Raw genomic sequence first — 6,495 nt, 5'->3', positions numbered from 1 at the left:
AGACCAGTCTGGGCAACATCAAGACATGAGACCCCATCTCTACACACTCACACACACAGAAAAAAACAGCTGGGCATGGTGGTTTGTGCCTGTAATCTCAGCTACTCGGGAGGCTGAGGAGGAAGGACTGCTTGAGCCTTCCACTACACATGAGCCCAGGAGTTTCAGTTATAAAAACCTGTGACTGAACCACTGCAGTCCAGCCTGGGCAAGACTCTGGGACCCAGAGAGAGACCTTGTCTCTTAAACACTCACATAGATATACACACACACGTATATATACATGTATACATATACACACACACACATAAATATGTATACATATATATACACACATATGTGTGTGTGCATATATATGTGTGTATACATATGTATACATATATATGTGTGTGTGTATATATGTATACATGTATATATACGTGTGTGTGTATATCTATGTCCCCAAATTTGCTTCCATCACCTCCCTGTGGAGGCTGCATGAACGATGGACCTGCCACTGTCTCAGCACATCCCCAGCACAGTTCACTGCTCGCTTCTATCAGAATCACCTGGGACGCTAATTAGAAGGTGAAGTTTCCCAGCCCCAGCCCCGAGGTCCCGCTTGTGGAGGACTGGGTTGAAGGTTAAGCATCTGCCGCCTTGAGGAAGCACCCAGTCACCCTTACCCACACTCCTATTTGAGATCCTCTGACATAATGTAGTTATTCTCCAGTATGAACATTCCTGACATGCGAGGCATGATGCTGCCAAATAAATGTGACCTGTCTTGTTGGTTTTGTAACTTTAGTTCAACCAAGATGATGCAATCTTAGCTAGACCTACTAGAGTAATCATCTCACCAATTTCTCTTGTAGAGAGGAACTAACTCATGTGCAGCACAGTTGGCTTACTAAGAAACACCCCAGAGAGACACAGGTCACCTGTCACCACTGGATTTCTCACACATGAGAGAAGACCTGATGTAAGCAGAGGAACACATGCTGCTTTTTGTTAAGTACCTAGGCTGGATTCCACTACCAGAGACAATTGTTCAGTAAGGGGCAATCATTTTAAAAGAGGGCATGACAAAGCTGGATTGAGCCACCCAGCAGAGAGGAGCCACTGCTGCCGTAAAGAATTATGAGCTCTGAGAACCTCCGGATGCAGAGGTGTGCCGCTACTGATGAGCTCAAGCGATTCCTTTGAAAACGGCGCAGGAAGACTCATCATTTTAGCTCTGACTGCATCATCACAGAGCCTTTGAGACCATGTGCACGTCAAGTAACAGACATCAAAAGGTAGCTTCAGCTGGTCTGGGCAGGGAAGCAATTTCTCCATTGCCTCTCAAAGCGCCACTCTTCTTATTCACAGAAGTAGTTCGAGAACTGTCTCAGAAAGCTCTAAGTCATGCAGTCACAAGCCAAGGGGACTTCCAAGGCTTGGGACGTAAGCTTTGTCCCATTCCTCCTGTCCTTCATCTCACCTGCTTGCTACAAAGCTCATAATGCTGTGACTCACATTTCTCCCCCTCCATGTGCGGAGTGAATGAGTAAGTGGACAGAACCGACTGGAGTATACTGGCTACCTGCAGTGTTGTGTTCCTTCCCTGGGCAGGAAGTACTGAGGCACACGGGGTCTTCGTCTAGAGCTCAGGGCCCCCCTGCCTGGGCCAAGCTTGGTGGTTAGTGCACTGCTTTCTGAAACTCCCTCTTTTCTGTGTTTCCTTTACCTGATATTGGTACCCTCCTCAAGCCCGTTTCCTAGTCTAGCCATAATATGGTTGGGGCCTGAAGCAAGGGGACAAAGAAAGGCCCATATTTAAGTATTTGGAACTCTTAAGTAAAGCTAAGAAACTGTTAAATAAAACATGGGTTGTCTTGCTAGGTATCAATCACCTTTATAATGACCCAGGAGCCCAGGTTCAAATTTAGAAATCTCAGGCCTCTTCCTGTTCCCCTCAGGACACAGGCCCTTGGCCCATAGCCCCTCTCCCTCCTCCTCCCACCGGCTCTGTCCTGCTCTTCCCTCCAGCTGTAGAAGTCTTGTGTGCACATGTGTGACAATTCAGTCTCCCAGTATGTGCAGATCCTGTCCACAAACACTCACAGGCAGCCAATGATACCATCCTGGATCAGGGCACATGCAAAAGGCAGCTCCACCAATGGGAGGACGGACAAGCCAGGGAAGGGCTGACCAGCCTTGGAAGTACCTTCTTGAGCAGGAACTCATGGATGGCACGTACGTGGAGCATGGACTAGAAGTGGGGAGTACAGGCTCTGGGTAAACACAACCCCCCTCCTAGACTCCTGGCTTTTTTGGGAGACAGGAAGCCAAAGCAGAAACCCTAATTTGGGAAGTCCAGCCCATGGGGGTGTAATGTTGGTGCTGTCTTCACTCGTCAACTGCAACTCTCAGAACATTAATTGGGAAACCGATTTCTACCAGACTTGTCACCACTAGACTTCACCAGTGTTGTCAGCCTTGTGAATGAGAACAGACGTTCCATCAAAGCAGGGGCGTCCATGGTGAGGGTGGGTCCAATGTAGTCACTAGGGTCCTTATAAGTGAGAAAGAGTGGTAGAAGGGCCAGAGTCACAGAATGATGCAGCCTGGGAAACACTCAAACATCTATTGCTAGCTTTGAAGACAGAAAGAGACCACAAGCCTAGGAATGCAGGAAGCCTCTAGAGGCTGGCAAAGGCAAGGAAACAGATTCTTCCCCAGAGCCTTTGGAAGAAACACAGCCTGCTGACAACTTGATTTTAACCTCCTGAGACTGGCTTCAGACTTCTGACTTTCAAAACTGTAAGATAACACATGTGTGTAGCTTTAAGCCACTAAGTTAGCGCCACTGTATTACTGCAACTGTAGGATACTCATAGAAGGCTCTTTTATTTATTTATTTATTTATTTATTTTATTTATTTATTTATTTTTTTTGAGACAGGGTCTTGGTCTGTCACCCAGGCTGGAGTACAGTGGCATTATGATCGCTCACTGCACCCTTGACCTCCCAGGCTCAATTTATCCTCCCACTTCAGCCTCCCAAGTAACTGAGAATACAGGTGTGCACCAGGACCCCTGGCTTGTGTGTGTGTGTGTGTGTGTGTGTGTGTGAGAGAGAGAGAGAGAGAGAGCGAGAGAGAGAGAGAGAGAGAGAGAGACAGGGTTTCACCACGTTATCCAGGGTGGTCTTGAACTCCTGTACCCAAGTGATTTTCTTGCCTCAGCCTCCCAAAGTGCTGGGATTACAGGTGTGAGACACCATGCCTGGCTGAGGTCTTTCTTTTTAAAGATAGGAGAATGGCAGTATCTGTGTCCAGTTCTCTTCCTTAAAGCCAACCAAAAACAAGAAGAGTAAAAACCAGAAAACTCCATTTTCAAAGAAACTAAAGCACACAGAACACCAATACACAATGTTGGAGATTCAATCACCAGGTATGAAATTCAGGGAAAAGCAATGTGTGTGTGTGCATGTGTTGTCTGAATGGGAATGGGAGAGAAGAGGTTAAGCAAAACAAAAAAAACTACATTTTTTTTTTCTATAATAAAGTACTGTGTCTACAATTAAAATAGCATGAATATTATCCAATTGCTATCATTTGCATGTCCCCTCCAAAATTCATGTTAGAATTTGATTGCCTCTGTAACAGTGTAGAGAGGAAGGACCTTTGGAAGGTGATTAGGTCTTAATCATGAATAGACTAATGCTGTTGTTGCAGGAGGGGGTTAGTTATCTGCATGGTGGGCTCTCAGTAAGAGGAATGAGTGGGGTCTGATTTCCTCTCTGTCTTCAGTGTGCACTTCCTCTCCATGTGATGCCACCAGCCATGATGTGACATAGCAAGAAGGCTTCTTGATCTTGAACCCCCCAGCCTCCAAAACTGTAAGTCAAACTTCTATTGCTTATAAATTACTCTGTCTGTGGTATTCTGTGATAGCAGCAGGAAACAGACTAAGACACGACTTACCTTGCATACGAATATATATATAGATGTGTATATACAGAGAGAGACACAAAGATATACATATAGGTGTGTAAATGGATTACAAAAGGGAAGTCATCAAATCATTAATAGTTTTACATCACAGTGATCAGATTTGGGGCAATTTTTATTTTATTCCTTTTTTATGTTGCTTACATTTTTTATACTAAAAAATCTCACAATGCTATTTTGTCGCAGGAGAAGAAAAGGGGAAGCACAAAATACAAAAGTAGAAATAGGAATGAACACCTCACAATGGGAGTAAAGGAAAATAAAAATAATTCTGAGGGAGTATTTTGTTTAAAATAGCAGTAAATAATCCAAATAAAGAAAGAATAACCCACTGAAGAGGAGCTATTCTGGAGATGCAAACACAGCCACACTAGGAAACCAATTGCTATTTACATAATTGTCCAGATGTCTGACATTAGTGGGGATTCCTGGAGACACAGCTGGATATGAGGATCTTCAGGCAAAGGATGCATAAGGAGAAGCTGTCAGGGAAAAGGGGCTGCAGAGAAAGAGAGGGGTGATTGGGAGGCTCCCTTGGGGTCTGCTCTGGCTGATCCACAGGGAGCTGGGAGCAAGGCTCACCCCACTGTCTGCTCCACCTGGAGCCAGGGAACTGGTTTGTGACCCTTACACCCATTGTGACTTGGACTGTGCCCACCTCCCAGAGATCCCTGGGCCACAGAGCCCCTGTGGGGTGGGGGCAGTTCTTTGGAAGGGGCAGCTGTGAGCCACTAGCAGCCCACATTTGGCATCTGGTGGAGGGGGGCTCCCCACCAAAAAGGCTCAGGAGTGGAGGCCCCAACTAAGTGGATGGCGCCTACTGAGTTAAAGAAGAAAAGGAAATACAACCACTTTTATAGAGGTCAGCAAGGCATTAGATAAAAATTAACACATTTCTGATTTTAAAGATCAATTGAACAGGGAACAGGTATTTGCTTTCCCAACTATTTGGGATTAAAAATCATGATTAAAGGTAAAATGCAAAGGACATTCCCATAAAAGCCTTGAACCAGGATGCCAACTAATGGCACATTATGTGACATATTCTTGAAGGGCTACTTGTTGCACTTAACTGGAGAGAAAATACTGAGTTTTTAAATCTAAGAGAGGATGAGTAATTATCATGTTTTGCAGATGGAATGTATTATATATGAAAGAATAAAGAATCAACTGAAAAGATGCCAGAAATATGAGCAGTTCAATTAGCTACCTGGATACTAATGTAATTTGCCAAAATCCTTAACTTTTCTCTATAAAATCTGAGACTGATAAGAAAACACAGTGAAAAAATATTCCATTTACGACAGCAATTTTTTAAAATATACAAACACCAAAGAATAATCAAAGTGCATGTTCCTTGTGACAAAAATTTTAAACTACAAAAGAGAGAGGGGGAATAATACTATGACTACATGGAAAGACATTCTCTGTTCTGGTATTAAAAACGCAACATAGTAAAACTTGAAACTTTTCTCATATTAATCTATATGTCTATAGTAATCCAAATAAATAAATAAATCTATGTTTATAGTAATCCAAATAAATAAATACAAATAAAAGGATAGCTTGTTTTCAAGTAGCTAAGCTCATATTTTTCTGTGAGAAGTTCTTATGGGAAGTACTTACCAAAAAGAAAAACTGAGTTACAATGGTGCCCGGAAAATTCAGGTAAACAGGAGATTCGGATACATAAAATTCAGACGTACAAAACATTGTAACTTCCAGAAGTTTAAATAATTTGGTTTTTGGATGTATGAATAGGCAGGCCAGTGAAAGGAATCAAGGACAGAAATGGACCCAAATAATATCAGAATTTAATTTATAATAAAGATGGCATTTCAAATCAATAGAACAGAAAGAAGTTATGCAACTAGATAACCATCTGGAATAAAATTAAACTGAGTCTCTATCTCCCTCTGTCCATCGAAGTATATTCCAAATTTAACAAAAAATAAGTAGAAAGTAATACTGTTAAACTACTAACTGAAACAGATATGTCTTTTTGGTTTTTTGTTTGTTTGTCTGTATTTAAATAAGAGTGGAAAAGAGAAGAAGAAGAAGAAGAAGAAGAACAACAACAACAACAACAACAAGAACAGAAAAGAAAAGAAAAACACAAATTCAGAAAGAGATGTGGGTAATAAATTTAATAGGGGAAAATAAGAATTTTCTCCAAATAAAAAAATATTATAAATGAAGTCAAATGACAAACAGAAAAAAAAATTCACACTCTCACACATACACCTCACAGAGGGCTGACTTTATAAATGCATTTTACATTTGTGTAAAACACCAACATCTCAATAGAAAGTAGGCAGCTCCCGCCTCCCCTCCCTCCCCACCCCCCCCCCCACCCCCCCGCCCCGCCATCCCCAGCAAAGCAGTCCCCAGGGGCTGGTGAAGGAGTGCAGACGACAGCATCATGGAATGCTCACTTCCATACCCGCGCCAGCTCTAGATGGGCTGATAAGGGACAAATCCGCAAGACATTTTCTAAGTGAGAAAGCATGGCCGGACAG

The 6,495-nt window shown here is 42.8% G+C and overlaps 1 long non-coding RNA gene across 1 annotated transcript; it reads left to right on the top strand.

The window, feature by feature from the left end:
- The first annotated feature begins 4,668 nt into the window (after positions 1-4,668).
- On the top strand, positions 4,669-6,174 carry LOC139358839 (uncharacterized). Its single transcript, XR_011614362.1, has 2 exons — positions 4,669-4,838; positions 6,016-6,174. It is a non-coding gene; the product is annotated as an uncharacterized lncRNA (long non-coding RNA).
- Positions 6,175-6,495: the final 321 nt, after the last annotated feature.

This window comes from Macaca nemestrina, chromosome 15, assembly GCF_043159975.1.
Source record: "Macaca nemestrina isolate mMacNem1 chromosome 15, mMacNem.hap1, whole genome shotgun sequence".
NCBI lineage: Eukaryota > Metazoa > Chordata > Mammalia > Primates > Cercopithecidae > Macaca > Macaca nemestrina.
The sequence above is the reverse complement of the archived record's forward strand: the minus strand, read 5'-3'. Positions and strand labels throughout refer to the sequence as shown.